General features: G+C 41.9%; 1 non-coding gene across 1 annotated transcript; it reads right to left on the bottom strand.

Annotated features, from left to right (window-relative positions):
• Positions 1-7,643: 7,643 nt before the first annotated feature.
• On the bottom strand, positions 7,644-7,725 carry TRNAS-UGA. The gene has a single exon. It is a non-coding gene; the product is annotated as a tRNA-Ser (tRNA).
• Between the last annotated feature and the right edge of the window lie 11,742 nt (positions 7,726-19,467).

Below are 19,467 nucleotides of genomic sequence, written 5' to 3'. Positions count from 1 at the left end.
TGTACCAAAATGCTAGAAAGTTTGAGCCTATGATCCCATTCTGCTTTCAACTCAGCCATGAACTCCCAGGGTATACAGAGAACTGAATATGAAACTGAGATCCAATTTCATTCTCAACTGTGGGAAAGCTCCTATCCATCAGTCCCAGCCCTCCATCTATGATCCTTAAAATTATTTAAAGTTCCCCCCTTTCTGACCTCAGAAAGACAACTTACATTCATGACAATTTATTTTTAGACTCATAGGAAGAAAATCAAGAACATGTAGCGCAGAAGGGGAAGAAAAACTAAGTAAATGCTTGGGGAATGAAAAAGTCTTCACTGTTTAGCCGAGAGCTTCAGTAAAAACATTCTGTCAGTCCTTTCTTAAGAAACTCCACAAGCAGCATGTGGCCACTGGACAGGTCCTATCATATGTCTAGGTAAATATTTTTTTGAAGGCAACAGGATGTAGTACAATGTTTGGTGCAGTAGACACAGTGGGTAAAAAGATTTATGTGGGAATTTATGTGGTCAATCAAATGTCTTGGTCTGAATAAGCAGCATCCTGAACTGACTCTGGAAATGCACTGGAAAGTATATTATGAGCATAAGAATACTAACCCACTTACATGATAGCTGCAAAGGTACTGAGAAGGGTGAGGGGCAATTTACTCTGGGCCAAAGGCACGGAGCCTCAGCTTCAATGCATATCATTGGCCCTGCCATATTGCTCATCAGAGTCCCACAGACTCATGGGACCTTGCAGATTAACAGATTAATGCTATGTCCTGATACAAGGAAGCTTCCCATTTCTGTGTTTCTGGGGTGCATTGCTCCATTCCATTCACCAGCCTCCAGAATTATGTTGGGAAACACTTCATCTTTTCAATAATAGCTCTCTCCTGATGCTACCGGTGACTACTGGTTACTGGTGTTTTACTCACGAACCCTAATTACAAGGTCCAATTGCACACTATATGAAATTGGGCAGGGCACCTGCTGAAGGCTCAACAACCAGCAGGGCCTGTCTGCTAAGAACCACCGGGAACGGCTCCCCTTCTTCACTGTGGCCACCTGCTTGTTCACCTGTATCTTGCTCTAGGACATTGGAGCTGAAAATGAGGAGGAAGGGCAGTAGCTGCCACTGCTTACCTGTTCTGCCAGTCAAGCAAGCGTCTGGAGGAGGAGGAGAAGGAACTGGTGGGAGTGACAGGCAGAAGGGAGACACAGGGAAGAAGGGGGCCCCACCGAGGGTGTGCTCCAAAACCTGGAGCTGGCACTGATCCTGGGCTAAAAAAGCCCCCTGTTTTTGAAGTCCCATTTACATCGCAACCCACGCCTCCAAACTTGAAATACAACCTCATGCCGACTAGCATGAAAGCAAATAGGCTGTCATTCTAGCTCCTTATCTCTCAATGACTAAGCAGCAAGAGAGATTGCTTCCTTTTCGTCTGAGAAATAGGACAATACCGTCATATTAATCAGGAATAGCAAGTGCAGTTGATGAGTAATACAGTTATGGAGGGGTTTTAATTTCCTGAAGGCCTTCACCATCCCTTTCTAAATTCATAACAAATGAACGGGCCAGGCCGTTCGGGGTGGCAGGGATCAAACAAAATGTTATAAAGCTGATGTAATTGCAGAGTAAGTGATAAAGCTGTCCTGCACAATAAAAGACTTCATATATTTTCAGGTTTGGACGAGGCGATAAGCATCAGCTGTTTATGCTGGGTGTTATTGCTTCTCGGCATCTGTTGTGTCCCGTCAGTGTCAGCAGTGCTCTTTAAGCACCAGTTTCAAGACACAATTTTCCACATTTGAGTAACAGCCTCATCCAACTACGCCAGGAATGGAGAACCTACCTGCAGTCCGCCAGATGTTGTTGCTCTGCAACTCCCATCTTCCTTCACCACTGGCCAGCATGCCTGTGTCTGGAGGGTATCAGAGTCCAACAACATTTAGAAGGCCGTACTTCTCCAGACCTGCTTTGGCCAACTCCCAACCACTTTCTGCACGGTTGTAGCTGCATTTTCCAAATTGCATTGCAAGCTGCCTCATCCTGAGTTAGGCCATTAGTCCATCCAGCTCAGCATTGTTGACACTGACAGGCAGTGGCTCTCCAGAGATTCAGAGAAGACTTTTTCCAGTCTTAGTTGGGTAGATCAAGGGTTGAACCAGGGACCTTTGGCCTGCAAAGCAGATGCTGTGCCACAGACCTACATCAGGTTGACTGAAAGCCAGTTTAGAAGAAAGCTGGAAAATATGACACAAGGAATGGAAGAGGGAAGCAGCTTCATTGTGAAGGACTGGGAGCCAGCATGTATGTTCCAAACTATGGTTTCAGTCTTAACCAGGAAGAATAAAGAGAAAAGAGAAGAGCAACCTCTTGCAAAACAATGGATGCTCTAAGGCTATTGTACTCACCTGCACACTGCCCTCCCATTTCCTATTTTTTCTGTCTGTCTGTCTTTCCTTCCAGTACTACAAAGGCTCTGCATTTCTAATTCCTTCTTCTAAAACAGAGAAAGGATGGGCTTGCACGATCAAGGAGGGAAAATAGGCAACAGTGGCTTACTATGAAGATGCAGAGCACTCTTGATAAATGAAGAATGACAGAATGAAGATCCAGGGTAATAGTGATAAACTTGAATGCTGGGCTGAAATCAACTGAATGATTTTAGTAGGGACAAATGCTAAGTCCTCCACCTAGGAAAAAGAAACCAAAAGCATTGATACAAGATGGGGAATATGTGGCTCAACAGAACTGAAAAGAAAAAAGACCTTGGAGTTCTTGTGGACAACAGGCTAAATCTGAGCTAACAGTATGATGCAGCTGCAAAAAGGACAAATGTAATTTAGGGATGCATTAATAGAAGTATTACTTCTAAATCATGAGAATAATAGTTCCTCTATACTCCTCACTAGTCAGACCTCATCTAGAATAATATGTCTAGTTCTGGGCACCAGGATTTAAGAAAAATGGAGAAAAATTAGAAAGGGTCCATAGGAGGGCAACAAAAATGATTCAGAATTTGGAAACACTGCTCTTTGAGGAGAGACTGAGAGAACCGTACATGTTCAGTCTTGAAAAAAGAAGGCTGAGGGAGGACATGGTATCCTTCTAGAAGTACCTCAAAGGCTGTCACAAAGAGGAAGGTCAAGATCTCTTTTTGCTGATGCCAGAGTGCAGGACATGGGATAATCAATTCAAGTTGCAACAACCCAGATTCAGGCTGGACATCAGGAAGAGCTTCCTCACTGTCAGAGCAATACAGCAATGGAACTAACTGCCTAGAGAGGTTGTGAGCTCTTCCACACTGGAGACATTCAAAAGAAACTGGACAGCCATGTGAGTGGGATGGTGTAATCTGGTGTCCTGCAATAACAGGGGGTTGGACCCGATGGCCTTCATGGCCCCTTCCAACTCAACTATTCTATGCCTCGATGACTCTGTTCCTCCCCATGCATGCAGGTCAGGCACCACCAAACTAGCATAAGTATCCTGGCCAGTTGCAGGCTGACATGGTGGCTGAACCTTGTGAGGGTGGGTGGCTAGGATGGGGCAGACTAGGAGTGGTAGGTCTTTTTTCTGCCCAGCTTGCATAGGATTCTGCCTAACACTTTAATTCATACTGATGCAAGCTTTCATGGATCCCCGACACTTTAAAGACTTACTAGTCTTTAAGATGTCACCAGCCTTTTTCCCAGAATATTTAAATCTCAGTGGTTGGGAATGTCTTCTGTCTTCTTCTGCTTCCATCAATCTACTGCTTATGTTGCTGCAATACTTCCCTTCCCCCAGTTGCTTTCTTGCTCTGAAAATTTCCAGATGTGTAAGCTGAAAATACAGTTAGAACCCCACAGAAAAAGTGTGATGGATTGCAGCTGAAATGCATTCAGAGAAAGAAGGTTTTACCTCTCCTCCTTGCTGATGCTGTTTTGAAAAATGCCACCTCCTGGACCAAGCTTACCCTAGTAAAAGCAAACAGTGGACTTCTAACTTTTTGTGCTTATAATATTCAGTTTAACCCAAATCTACCTGTGTGTGCATCTCTATCTTGAATCAACAGTTAGAGTAAATACACATAGTTCATCCATACTTCTTGGGCTCACTCTTCCTTGTTTTTAGCCCATGCTACCACCTTGAATTTACAAGAGCTAGAAGGGATGTCAAGGGCAGGACATTTTGGAGAGCTGGAGGGTTGGAGAAAACGTGATTTCATGTAACAACAATGCAATACTGAATCCAACATGCAGCCCTCTTGCACAAATTAGAACAATAGCACACATTTGAAGGCAGAGAATTGAGTGCAGAAAATGTAGGTTTTGGAAATGTTCAAGTATTATTATTATCAAATGTGGCAACCGTTTAGTCATTTTCTCTTATGATTAAATTTTGTGTTGGGCAATTGAAATGAAGAACACATGCCTTTGAAAATGCAGATGTTTACAATGGAGTCTTTACACAACCCTGCTGCCAAAGTGCCTGAATGTTCATCTGCCCTTTCCAGTAAACTCAATTAACCAAAACTTTTTATGTGGCAGGGAAATCTTTCAGTGTCCCCACTTCACATTTTAACAAGCCAAAAAGTAGCTAAACTTCTTAGTTCAAATTATATGTTAGTTACATTGACGTCAATAGGGCAGAACTAGTCTAAATTCAAGAACAGTTTAAACAAAAGAAGCATCTTTCTTGTCAAACTGCACTACATAGCATAATATCCCAAGACTGTAATTCTAACTCCATTTACTTGGGTGTAAGACCCATCGCAGTGCAGATCTGGGGAACTTGAGCAGAAGGTCCCATTGTACTCAAGTCCTACTTGTGGGCTTCCCATGGGCAGCAAGTTGGGCTAGACATACTATGGTCAGATCCAGCATGCCTCTTCTTGTTCCTTTTCTGTTGAACAAACGTGCTTAGGATTGTTCAAGAACAACCGAGGGATAAAATAAGAAATGTGTATCCTTTTCATATGAGGCAAATTAGCTTATGAGGAGGCAACAATATAGACTGTTATCAAGAAGACTATGGAAATTAGCGGGTCAAGGTGAGCGAAACAGGATAGAATAGACGTTTCTATGATGTTACATTGCAAAAAAGTTTACTTTCCATAGATATTCCGGCTAAAAAATTTCCAGGTATAATGTATATAATTTAGGGGGTTGCACTTGATGGCCTTCTTGGCCCCTTCTGACTTGCCTGTTCTGTGAATCCGTGAAACCTTCTGTATGCCTTAAAGACATAGTTAAAGGCTCAGGGCAGGGGAAAAGGGGAAAAAACTCCTCCCAAATCCCTGGGGGTTAAAAGTGCAAAGCACTAGTTGCTGCCATAATTTTCTGGTCCCCCTAATTTATTCCAGTTTTTTCAGCACTTCACATTGCCATGAGAGTAGTCTAAGGGTTGGAGAGCATTCTGTATTTGCCCATGATATTCACTAGGTGACTTTGGGCCAGTTACACCCTGTGAGGTAAGCTCAGCTAAACAGAAGTTTAGTTCTTTTGGTTCCTTGCAAAGAAACAAGGTGGGATTTTGCTGTAACAATAAATGAATTAACTGGGAGTCCTTTCAGACACGGGTAATTGTACTACTTGAATTGACAGGATTTTAAGGGTTGCTGGACTAGGGTCAGCCTGGATGACATAATTTGCAATTGGAAATATTTCCATGTTTTTCTAACCATCTTTCATTTTTTTCCCATTACCAGAAGAAACCAGTTAAGGAAGAAAATGGGAAATAGTTGTGCAATACCTTCTGACTGGTAGCACCGGGAAGCTGGAAACTTCTTGGGATGACCCCATATAGATGACCCCCATCTGTACCTGATTCAGTATAACTTAATATGGGGGGAAGGCAGAAGAAACCTTTGATCCGCTGCAAATCATCCAACAATGCATTGGTAGATCCTCCTGACCATCCTGACTCAGATCACTCCCTTGCTAATATAATTTTGTTATGTAAAATAATACTGTAAAACGAATAAACATGGAAATATTGTACATTTCGAAATAGCAGAGAGATCAAACATTGGTATTTAGAAAGTCATAGATTAAAAATCACAGTAGTAATTACAGTCAGAAAGAAAATAAACTTTAGGAACATAAGAGAGATCCAAATATTTAAAAGAATTACTGGGAGAAGAAAATGGTTGAAAGGCAGCCTGACCTTGAACAAAAGGAACAGCCAGGACTTTTTTAAAAAATCAGAAAATAAATACATAAAAACATAGAAAGATGTTCAAAGAAGGTATAAAAGCATGCACATATTTTTACAAATACATTACAGTCCTATGCATGTCTACCCAGATATCCTGATTACTTCAGTGAGGTTTTTTCCCTAGGTTAAGTGGCTGTAGGATTTAGCATATTTTAAATGCAGACTACACATAAAAAACACACTTTAACTACACCAAACAGTTACATGCAGCAAAAAATGCACATAAAAGCTGGGATTGATTAAAAAACATACAAATGTTTTTAGGTTTTTTTTAAAATGATGAGAATTAATTTTAAAATGAGGGATAAAATACACTAACTTATGGATTTGTTTCACAGATGTACTCTTATGTCTTGCCTTCCCAACAGCTAGAGGAAACTTACTAATGAAATGAAACAAAATATACGACTTTGGACCAGTCACAGACTCAGCCCAGCCTACTCACAGGGCTGTTTATTTATTATTAAAACATTTTTATGCCGCCCCATTCGCCGAAGCCTCGGGGCGGCTTACAACAATAAGGTGTAAGGACTGTTGTGAGGACTGAGAGCTGGAGGAGCAGAATCATGTAAGCTGCCTTGCGTTCTTGTAAACAGCAGGATATAAATCTAATAATACGATAATACCAATTCTAAAAATTACAGCCAGTAAGCTAAAATAGAAAATACTCGCATATTCTGCATTTTTGCCAAAGTCATTCTGACGACCCTCCTGTCAGCTGCTGGGCGAGCGGGGTTACTTGCACTTCCGTGCCGTGACTGGATCCGCGTGGAAGCTCCGCGGTTCGCAAACTGGACGCAACTCGCAGGATTCCCGACTGCGTGGGGACGCCCCGCGCTTTCCACGCGTGCTTGCTACGTTCTGTAACGCCGCCCCACGCAATAGCCAAGGAGTCAGCGCGGCGGATCGCAGGTTCGATCCCGCTCAGCGCCCCGTGTGCTGAGAAAACGATTAGCGAAAACGTCAGTACTTGCTTGAAGTGTGCAACCATCAGTTTGCTGTCCGTTTTCTCTGTTTATCCGAGGTATCTTTCTGTTTCTAAGTGCACAGGTTTCTTTATCTGTGTCTACGGAGAAAACTGGATGTGTATTACATTTATAGTCAGACTAATGAATAGAATAAAAATTGAAATGTGCACGTCTTTCATGCAAAGAAGTGGCGATAAGATTCGGTTGACGTGCTGTGTGTCAAGATTTAAAAAAAAGATGTACGATATTCTGGGCAAAATGATTTGCAGTATAGCTTTCTGTTTGTTGAAATAATGTATTATGTTGCTGTATTTATGTTTTAATAAATACAAGATTGGACGATGGCATCGAGTCACACCGCACATGTAGACAGGAATGAAGGTGAAACTTGACCTGATGGATATTTCGTCGTTTTCAAACTTTTAATTAGTATTTATAGACTACGGTTCTGTGAAGAAAAAAAGTCAGTTCTCCGTGTGCCGCAGCGAGCAGGGTTCGAACCTGCGCGGGGAGACCCCATTGGATTTCAAGTCCAACGCCTTAACCACTCGGCCATCGCTGCTACGCAAACTCAAGCTTCAAACAGAACTATTTAGGAGAACAGGAAATGGCGTTTGCCGCTACTTTAGCGTGTCCGTGGCAGTCAGAACAGCCAATCAGAAGGCACTGAACCTCCGTTTCTCCTACCGAAATCGGGAGAAGGCGGGCTTTCAGGCGAGCTGCTCCGCGGCTCCGGCAGCGGCGTCCCCCGCAATGGGGAGCGCGAGGCGAGCTGTGGCCACGAAAGCGCGCGCGACGCTGTCGGCCCGCTTCGGATCGCCTCAGCGAGGCTTTCGGGGGCCCACAGGGGCCCCTCGTGCAGACATTTACCGCCCTTCCGCGCTCACTTCGTCTTTTCCCTTGCCCATATTCCCCTCCTGGCTTCACGCACATTATTGCTCTCCGAGCGAACACGCAGCTTTACGCTCAGTTCAAAAATTGGCGGGGCAGACTATTTCCACGGTAGATGCCAAAGCAAGGGAAAGCCGCTGAGGTACGCGGGTCGGCAGGGACGCCTGCCCTGGGCTGACCCACCTCCGCGGAGGCGCCAGTGTCCCCACCCAGCAACTTCTCAACGCGGTTGCTTTAATCAGTTGCTTGATTTAAAGCTTCTATAGACCGTCCTAATAGCCACATGGCTCTCTGGATGGTTTATGACAATTAAAAGGCAATCAAAACGTAAAAACACACAGACCTTATCAGCAAATTAAATAAATAAAAATAAAGTTGCATCCACAGGAACACCCAACAGTGTTGTCCTTGTCAGAAAATCCCGGAATTTCACTTCGTGAGGAGGAAATAAAACTCGGGTTCGTGGGAAAGATCAAGCGTTCAGACCATCTGTGGCTTTATTGTTTGGCCCAGGTTCCTGCGGTAGACTCACGATAATGCATTACCGTGCAGAGAGGTAAACTCGCTGCAAGGTTTCAATACAACTACAGGGTATTTTATACCCTCCTGGTCACGTACACAGGTACAGAGCAATTGATGACAGAATGCAGGCATTACAATAAGATTCTGAGGTCATCACATACAGAACAGATAAAGGAAGATCAGCCAATCATACAGTGACAATGAGTTTACAATATTTCTAATTGCAGTGTATTGACACTTTAGTTGAGTAACTTGAACCGATTTCCAGGTCTGCTTAAACATGTAAATTCAAGCTACTGAGAAACTATTCATGAACTCATAAGCTCATCTAGACTCAGACCCTAAGTAATGCATCTGCATCATTCTGAATGGCCAGGGCACATGGAGCCCTCTGGGCTAGCAAAAGATACTTCCTGGTAAACTGTGAATTCCAACAAGGATTATTTAATCATTGTGAAGGTATATAATGTATATTTGGACTAAATGGCCTGTCTACTGTAGCTTACAGCTAAAGGTGAGAGAAAGGAGCGGGGGGGGGGGGATGCCATTTTAAACAGTGACTTAGCTTGGAAAGCTGGTGTTTTTGAGAAGGAGTACAAGATTGATTCCACAATGCAAAAGGACACAGAAGCAATGTTTTTCTGCCAGGATTTATCCAAATTTTCCCAACACCCTCATATGGCCAGAATAGACATTTCTGCTGAGCACCCATAGCACCAAGTCTGTCCCAGAACAAAACTCAGGAGGAGTCTTGTGGCACCTTAAAGCACGACCTATTTATTAGGATATAAACTTTGGTGGACTGGAGTTCCCTTCCATAGATGCATGAAGCACTACCCTGAGCTGCTGGTGTCTGTACACACAGAGACAGGAGGGGGGAAAATGAACAATGAACTATGCTTTCTGCAGTTTATTTCGTGACTTTCATTGCTCACTGCCCTCAAACACACCCTTTGCATAGATACCTGCAGCTCAAGACAATGCTTCATTAGATATCTGATGAAATGAACTGGATTTCATGAAATTCATACCAAAATAAAGTCGTTGGCCTTAAGGTGTCACAAGACTCTTGTTTGCTGCCACAGACTAAGACAGCTTTCCAAGGTCCCTGCCTGGCTACCCTCTCGAATGCCCTCTTTTGCCAGTTCTTCTAAGCTTATTAAAGGGTCCCTCCGTTAAAGGGTCCTTCCTCTCCATTCAGCCCCTCTCCACACCAAATAACCTTCTTCCCAGCAGCTGTACCACAACAACTTATTTATTTATTACATTTGTATACCACTCCATATGCTGTAGGGCTTTCTGGGTGGTTTGCAGATAAAAATATATAGCAACAATAAAACATTACAAAATAATAAAACCAATGAAACCAAATGAAACAACTTGGTGACTCCTGGAGATTAAGAAAATTAATGCATGGCATATAAGCAGTTCACATGAAAACAATATTAAAATCAATCTATCCATTATAGCATCTGGTGAAAAAAAAGGTCTTTTTTTCTGCAAAGAAAACAAAGATGGCACCAAACATGGGAACATATTCCACAAATGGGGTGCAACCACAGAGAAGACCCTTCTCCTGAGTGTCACCATCCCTTACTTCTTTAGGATGTAGTTGTCAGAGAAGGACCTCTGTAGGAGATCTTAAGGACCAGGTAGGAACATAAGGAGAAAGGCATTCCTTTAGATATATTGGCCCCAGGCTATTAGGACTTTATATGTTGGCATCGGCACTTTGAATTGGGTCCAGACTTCATAGCTAATAGAGGACTGGGTGATGTGATCTCATGGGCCAGTCCTCATTACCAGCTGCTGCCCTGTTCTGAACCAATTTAAGTTTTCGACACTGATCTTTCCAGTGCCAAAAGTTGGGAAAATGCCTTTCCCAACCCTGGACATTGGTTCATGCTGGTAAGCTTAAAAATGGTGCTCCTGATCCAGATGCCCATTGTGAGAGTCCCAGTGCAGGTGTCTGTTGGCCCTGTTGTGGTATTGAGACCCTGTAAGCTTCCTGAGGCTGCTGGGTGTATTTCTACATTGAATACATGTTCAATGTATTCTCGGTATCAGCATGAAGAAAAAGGAATAATATATTGAAATAATTTTTATTTTTCAATGTAATCCCCCATAACTTCAATACACTTATTACATCTAGAAATTAACTTTTCAATTCCCTGTAAAAAATACCCTTCTTGTCTAAAAAATGTGTGTTAATTGCCGCCTTGAGCTCTTCATTACTTGTTTCTGAGACGCCATGAGCATTCGTGGCACCCATCTTGCACAGACCTTTGAACGGTTAAGATGGTCATGAAAAATAGTAAATATGGTACCAACGGATAGGTTTGTCATCTCTGCTAACATTTTGATTTTTATTTGGGCATCTTCCAATACAAGTTTCTCATTTTTTTTCACATTTTCTTTCGTAGTGGCAGTAACTGGCCTGCCCGAGCGAGGGTTGTCTTCAATGCTTTCTCTGCCCCTTTTAAATTCACTTGACCAATTTTGAACAGTAGATAATGAAGGTGCAGAGTCCTGGTAAACGGCCACCATCTCTTCGTGAATGATTTTTTGACTTTTTCCTTGTTTTGTAGGGAACTTAATCACAGCACAGTGCTCGATTTTCTTCAACATTGTCACATCAGTCATTATGGTCGTCTTTCACTGAGGTTTACTAGGGAACTAATGATCACATTTGAAATTTTGCATGTATACCCTCAGATAGTGTCATTAGCTAATGAAATAATTAAATTACCCACATCAATAGCAAATCAACCCGATACCAAGAATACATTGAATGCCCATCATACTAATGCTTACACAAATCTACACAACAGCTTCTAATCTTCACAACTAAGCATTTCTACCGCCATGCATAATCACCTCATTTTGTTCTCTTCACATAATATCTGTTTTCAGCCCAGGAGATTAAAAAAGTTTGCACTTTTTTCATAGTGCCTGCCAGCACAAAAGAATGCCTCAAATCACATAAAACAAAGCAGCCAGATCGTGAAGGAAAGTCTTGGTTTTAGTTGCCTGGAGGTTTGCTGCTGCTGCAGGCCCTAGTTCAGGGGTTGGCAACCTTTAACACTCAAAGAGCCATTTGGACCCGTTTCCCACACAAAAGAAAACACTGGGAGCTGCAAAACCCTTTTGACATCTAAAATGAAGATAACACTGCATATATCGTTTTTTACCTTAATGCTATGTATATCTTCATTACAATTTAGCTGCAGCTCTTGTTCAGTCACTATAAACTGTTATTTTTAATCTTACATCATAAACTAGCAGGACTCCTTTCATATATTTTGAATAGGAGAACAGCTTCCTGAAGAGTCAAAGTCAGTGCTAAAGGGCTGCATGCATTAAACAGCAAACCCCATAAGTTCATCAGCAGTAAAAGCAAATGAATCTACCCACGCACCATTAAATGATCGGTTTTCTTCAGAAACTTTTCTTTCCTTTGATTTATCCCTGGTTGGCCTGGGGGGGGGGGGGGGAGCTCAGTAAAGGCGGCTGTCAGAGATATAGGTGGGTTTAGTGACTGATTAGCAGATAAACAGTCAAGTGCTATGAATTGTGACAGGTCCCAAGCACAGCTTTTAACATTTAGATGAAGGAGATTACACTGGGACAAAGAGAATCCTTTCAGCAGCTTTCATGTAACATGAGAGCCTGCAGGAAGCTTGTTTAGCAGAGGAATGTAGCGATTTACTTCATTAGCTAGTGCTGGGTTCCTGAGTGGAACTTCTAGCAGATCAGGGGCTGTGTGACGGAGCTGCAGCAGAGGGGTTCGAGAGCCACGTGCGGCTCTGGAGCCGTGGGTTGCCAACCCCTGCCCTAGTTAGAAGATCAGGGCCTTGGACTGTGAGGACTTACTAAATCCAGACCTTAACCAGGTTGTAGATCAGGCAGTATAATATTAAACATAATTTTACTTAAAACCAGAAAAAGGTGCTGGAAATCAGTTCTGGCAATTAATTAATATCAGGTCAGATCAGTGGTCCATCTAGCTAGCCAAGTGTTGCCTAACCCAACAATCATTTCTCTCTTTAAGTTCTTGGGGTAGATTTCTTTCTATCGGATTGTATTTATTTATTAGCTCAAAATGACATAATTGAACTTGGGGTCTTATGCATGCTATAAGTATGTGTGCTACTATTGACCTATGGACTACTCCACATGGATATGAACATACTTTGTTATTGCAAAGGAAGCCAAACCTACTCTGCTTTCTTTTGTGATACGCTCCTCTATATGGTAAATGCATTTCCTGTTCTTCATTAAATTCTCTTCAGCCTCCTGTGCAAAGCTTTTCCATTTATCTGCTTTACACACACCTCCATTCAGAGGTAATATCAAGCTGTCTCCGCATGATCACATTCTTTCCATATAGATACAATTCAGCATCTCCCAGACAATGTAGCCATTGCTAGTTTACCACATCCGGAGGGTGCTAGGTTGAGTAAACTGGAGCTAGACAGTTCTCCGATGCATTTATTATGTCGTGACCCTCACACAGGGTGCAAACTGGAATTCAACAAGTCAGCTCAGCCTACTATACATGTATTGAGGTTTATGGGGACAAACACAACTGAGAAAGTTGTATTTACTTAGAAATAAAAAACGGAAGCACCAACTGTTTCTGAGGTTAATGCAGAACTTTCCACTGACTGAAAGAGGAACTCATATTACATGTTGTTTCTTTGAAGAATGGGGATCATGTTGTTTAATAGTTGAAAGGCAAAGGAATTATTCACATTAAGAAATCCCATGCTTTAGAGACATTCAAAGTCAAAGAACTCTGTTTGGGAAATACTTCCATGTCTCATTCTTACAATTACACAATTGCCTTAAAGGAAAGCCAAATTTTCTGCATGGGACGACTCTTCATTGGAAAAACAATGTATTTGTATAGATTCCTCACCATTGATGTCTGAACTTAAAAGGATTCTCCTTGAACAAGAGAAGAAATTGTTTTTCCTTTTTAGTTACACATGCACTTGCTTATTAACCATTCTTTTATTCCATGCCAGCTTTCAGTTGACTAAACAGCAATTAGCATTTTGGTGTCAGACCAATAGTCCATTAAATCCAGATTTCTGTCTCTGATGGCTCAGATGAAATGCACGAGAGCTGCATTGATTATAAACACAATCCAGAGTAACAGCAATGCTAATAGAACATGATGTTCTTAAAATGTGGATACATCTCGGCAGATTATAAAAACCAATAAATAAAGATAACAATTAACAGTTAAAATATCATTTAAATAAAAAGGGCTTGGCCTGGTGTCGAAAAACAAATAACGATGGCACCAGGTGGACCTCTCTGGGGAGCGCATTCCATAGGTTGGGAAGGGTTTGCTTATACCATCAAATGCGCGCTAATCTCTGAGAAAGTGGTAGGTGTGAATGATAAAGCATAGGTAAAGTGGTGGAGATATTGATCCCATATTTAGACAGAGATAACTTTGAGTGAAGCATGGAGTTAGTAGCACTCAGATTGTTTGAATTAGCCCTTTAAATAGCTGATTAATTTTTATACATTGTAACCGTCATGAAGGCATATGTTCCCTTGCAAAAACCTGGGAAGCTCAACCACATGCTTTCCTTGCTTCTGCTTTCCCCAACATGGTGAGGACATTTTATTGTTATTTTGCAGTTCTATCATCCTCACCCTAGATGGAAGTATCTGAGCTTGGAGGCTTGTGTGATTTCTGCCATTACTGTGACTTGCTGCATGTATTTTATCTAGGTGTCCATTTTTGGCCACCTGGATAAAACATCAGGGAGAGAGAGGGAAGGAGACCAGGGCGACAATTGGAACCAGCATAGGTTGATGGCCGCAGCCTCCTCCACTCCTCACCCTGACACATACCATTTCAGCCTCTGACGTACATTTCTGCTCTTGCAGAAGCAGCTGGTACAGTATGCTTTTGTTTGCTGACTGTGCGGGCAGGTGCTAAAATACTATAGTCAGAGCACCTAGGTGCGGTGTGTCTCTGAAGAATCCAATGCCCTACCACATAGGATGTGAGGAGGCCATAGGGTCATGCCTTTAGTGTATTTGATTAATGGTTTAGGGTTAGGGTTAATGCTTTATTGTTGCTAGCCACGTTTAGCACCATTTGGTGGACATGTACGATATAGATGTAAGAAATGATAAATGAATGATCTAAATCTAATATCCATTATTAATGCTAATATTTGATGCAATAAAGTCACAATGTAATTTTATGATTACTTCATCTGGGGATCTTTCCTTCTGAATGCATACCCACATGGTGAGAACTGATATTTATCATGTAATGGATAAATTTAGCTTTTGATGGGTCTCTAGGATTTGGTAAATACAAGCTGTGATCAAGAAGAAAATGTTACCATGCAAAAGTAAGGCGGTAAATTCATCTCATGTGGTTTTATGACATCAGAATTTCCAATGAACTTTGCTACCGATGAACTTTGCTATGGAGAAAACTCATTACACCATTGCATCAGCCATGAATGTTTCTAGCACAGACTTTGGTATCTGCTCCTGCGGATTGGGGGAAATGTTCATGATAAGAATTGGGACACATCCATCATATTGCTCAGAGAACATCTCAATTTCAGTGCATCCATTTCATATTAGTTTCTTCTGAAATTTGCACTCACAAGTGCAAATGTTAGTCAAGTCCTACTGAAACAGGTGGATCTTAATAATGTTCACACACACGTAATTTGTTGAAGTGTCCCTATGTTTCCTTGGATTGTATCTCATGATTTTTTCTACGCATGTACCAGAAATATTTTGGGTACTTCAGTCCCAATTATTTCAAGCCAACTTTTGCTCCTAGCTAGGCAATAGATGCATTGGTTGTGCTGGACAGTAGCTGCTCCTTCTATGAAACATTAGGAGAGCTATAACAATAATAACAATAAGAGCTTTGAAGACCCACCTGTTTTTGCTGGCCTTCCCATGGAGTCTGGGTAGCTGGTTTTATTGCTAAGTTTTGTTTGTATTGGTTTTGATTTGTTTCTATAGATATTTATTGAATATGTTCTTACTGACTTTGTGAGCTTTGCCTGGAAAGAGTTCACCCTTAAAAGTAGCCTAAAAATATATTTTTTGAAATGTTGTTGATGTCGATATCCAGGGGAGGTGGGAACCTTTTTAGAGTAATTTTACTGACAGCTAGAACTGGGCTGAATCTATACAAAGTTTCAATATAGGAATATGGCTTGGATTTTTTTAAAAATGCAATAAAGTATTTTGTGATTGATCAGAATAACTACTGTGTGAGTTAATACAATGTATCTAATTCCTATATCTAGCAAGCATCCTTTTAAAAAACCTGTTTTTTCCTTTCATGGCTTTATATTAATCTGACAGTGCCATTGGCACAAAACACTATTTTGTTATTCTGTATGAAATCAACTAGAATGAAACTCATGAACCTACTAAGGCAAAATGGAAATTTATCCCAGTGTGCAGGAAATTCAGAAAAGAGCAGCCCTGTCAGTGCTTGGGATCATATGTTTGCAATCATTTGTCTATGTAAAAGTCACTTCCTATTATTCTGTCAAGAAACAGAACTACTCCGGCTGCTTCTTCACGGATGGGGGTTCTGGGGAATTTGGAGGAGACCACTGTTGCCAAGGTATCAGGTATCCTGGCAGTGCCTCAGTCTCTTTCACTCCCTCTCCAAAGTGTCCCATTTAGAGGGTCAAAGCCAACTCCAATTTTTTTGCAGAGGGAAGGAGTACAGAGGTGACCTTTAACTCTACTCTTCCCACTCCTTATAGGATGTCCGTCATTCTCCAAATCTGGGGAGCTACAGGCATCCCCACTGAACTGTACCTTAAGAAAACTGAAACTCCCCGTTAATCCTATAAACACCTACAAATTATCATTTCCTGTTATGAATAGAAAATTATGAACACAACTTCAGGAGAAAATAATCCCATCAACACTTAAACACTGTGCTCTTTTTGAAGATGTTTGATACTGAAATCTTGGAAGATAATTGGAGAAAAGGGGTGTGCCGTTGCATAGGGAGATGAGAGGAGAAGCTGGCCTATGTAGAACCCCATGGACTCTCCAATCCCCTTCACACCCACTGAGAGGTAAATCAGTTCAATGGGCTTATAGGCCTGTCGAGCTGCTTCCAGGGATTTGAACAGAAAAGCAGAGGCAAAATTCCCTCCATCCTTCTTACACTCTGTCATCAGGCATTGGAGAAGTACAGTGGTACCTCGGCTCATGAAGGCCTTGGTTCACAATCAAATTGGGTCACAAACAAAAATTTCATGAAAATTTTGACTTGAGTTGTGAACTCTGCATTGGGTGGCAACCAAGATCACGGCCATCTCCCCCCCCCCCCCCGAGTGGGGAGATGTCCACGATTACAGTTGTGTCCATGCAGGAAAGACGGGTGCAATCTTGGCCATCTCCCCCCCCCCCCAAGTGGGGAGATGGCCACGATCGCAGTTGCATTTGTGCAGGGAAGACATAGAGGAGCTGGCGATAGAAGAACTTGCTGAACTCCAGTGAGCAGCAGAAGGCACTTGCTGAGGAGGATTTGACTGAGAAAGAGGAAGACAGGGAGGAGGTTAGCAGTGATATGATACAATCCATTATAAAAAATTGGATAAATATTATAAATTTTTAAATTATAAATTACAATAATTATATAATATAATAATTATATAATAATATATAATAATTATATAATATAATATATACAATATAATATATATTATATTATATTATATATACTTATATTATATAATTATATTATAAATTATAAATTTTATAATTTATAAAATTATAAAAATCCCCACCCCCCCCTGAGTTGTGTTCGGGCAGGGAAGACATACATGATCATGGGCGCGCTCCTGCAGGAAAGACGGGCGCAATCGCAGTCATCTCACCCCCCACAACCAGCACAATTGAGACCATCTCACCCCCCCCCCCGAGTGGGGAGATGGCCACGATCGCAGTTGCATTCGTGCAGGGAAGACATAGAGGAGCTGGCGACAGAAGAACTTGCTGAACTCCAGTGAGCAGCAGAAGGCACTTGCTGAGGAGGATTCCACTGAGGCAGAGGAAGAGGTTAGCAGTGATGTGATACAATCCATCAAATTGAAAAAATTGAATGAGTGCCAGGGTTTCTCTGAGAAGCACCACCCCAACATAACTGTAACAAACAGAGTGTTGAATCTGATGAACGATAACGTGGTCTCTCATTTCCGGAGGGTTATGCAGCGCAGGAAAAAACAAGTGGCTATAGACAGATATTTCACCAAATTTGACCCTGCAGCTAAGAGACACAGAAGAGAGGGAACCCCTGAAAGAGATCTCCTCATGTCCTTATGGAGGGGGACTCTCCATCAAAACAATAACCTCCCCCTCACCTGGGTTAGTGTTCTCCACTGTACTGTACAGTACTTTGTTGTTCTTTGTCACTTTGTTGTTCTTTGTTACTTTGTTGTTCTTTGTCACCTTGTTTCAAATTTTTCTGATAAAAAAAAAGTTACAGAACAGATTAACCTTATTTACATTGAACCTTATGGGGAAACTTGACTTGGCTCACAACCACATTTGGAGGGGCAGAACGGGTTAACCTTATTTACATTGCATCTTATGGGGAAATTTAACTTGAGTCACAACCAATTTGGGTCACAACCAGAGTCGTGGAACAGATTAAGTTCGTGAGCCAAGGTACCACTGTAGAGGGGTCTGTGCTCAAAATACTCTTTTTTTTATTTTTTAAAACATTTTTATGCCGCCCCATTCGCCGAAGCCTCGGGGCGGCTCACAACAATAAATTAAGACCATAACAATTAAAATATATACATTAGAATAAAATAAGCCACCCTGGCCAAATAAAATTCAATAGTATTAACATTTAAAATGCTGCTTAAATAAAAAGGTCTTCGCCTGGCGCCGAAAAACAAATAACGACGGCGCCAGGCAGACCTCTCTGGGGAGCGCATTCCATAACTTAGGCGCCACTGCTGAGAAAGCCCTCCTCCGAGTAACCACCCTCCTAATTTCCTTCACTGAGGGCTCCCGGAGGAGGGCCTCTCCTGCTGATCTCAGGGGGCGGCTGGGCATATATGGATGTAAGCGCTCCTTCAGGTAACCAGGACCCAAGCCGTTTTGGGCTTTATAGGTCATCACCAACACCTTGAATTGGGCCCGGACTTCAATGGGGAGCCAGTGAAGCTGACGGAGAACTGGAGTCATGTGAACATAACGTCCAGTCCCCGTCAGCAGCCTGGCAGCTCTTATCTGTTGAGAGCACAATGCAAAGGACTGAGTGCCAAATCAGTTAGAACAACAAAATACTTTTGCTCCACTGAACACAGAAAGAGGTTCTATTATTTAAAAGAAAATAAAATTACCCTGTAGTAACACAGAGATGAACTAATACAGTGCTAGAGTGCCCTCAGGTGTTCTTTGTGCGAATTGCAGATAAATTACTGTAAAGAACATCTCCGTGAGGGAACAGAATGGTCAAGGCGGAAAGTGCACCATTATGCATCTGGGACTCTCTGCATAATTGAACACACACTGAGACTTACTTAAGCCATAACTGGGCTGCACCATATTTGTGTGGGCAAGTATTTTGTATATTCCAGCTGTGGCTGAAGCTTGTGGTGATGTCTGAACAAAGAAAGAACAGAACTTTGAAAGACAAAAGGTAGAAATACCTTTTCGATGAATAGCTTAGATTATTAAGAAAGGCTTTGAAATTTCTAGGATGAATGGGCAAACATTGGATTAGCTCATGTGCTCATTCTAACTAGGAGACAGCAGGTAGGTATCCAATATGTCTTCCTCCTTCTCTTTAGAATGTATCCCTTTTTCTTCACTATCCCATTTTGTAAGGTAAGGGGACAGCACTACA

Source organism: Varanus komodoensis, unplaced genomic scaffold (assembly GCF_004798865.1).
Source record: "Varanus komodoensis strain SLA01 unplaced genomic scaffold, ASM479886v1 scaffold11, whole genome shotgun sequence".
NCBI lineage: Eukaryota > Metazoa > Chordata > Lepidosauria > Squamata > Varanidae > Varanus > Varanus komodoensis.
Note: the sequence above shows the minus strand (reverse complement) of the source record. Positions and strands in the feature narration are given on the sequence as shown.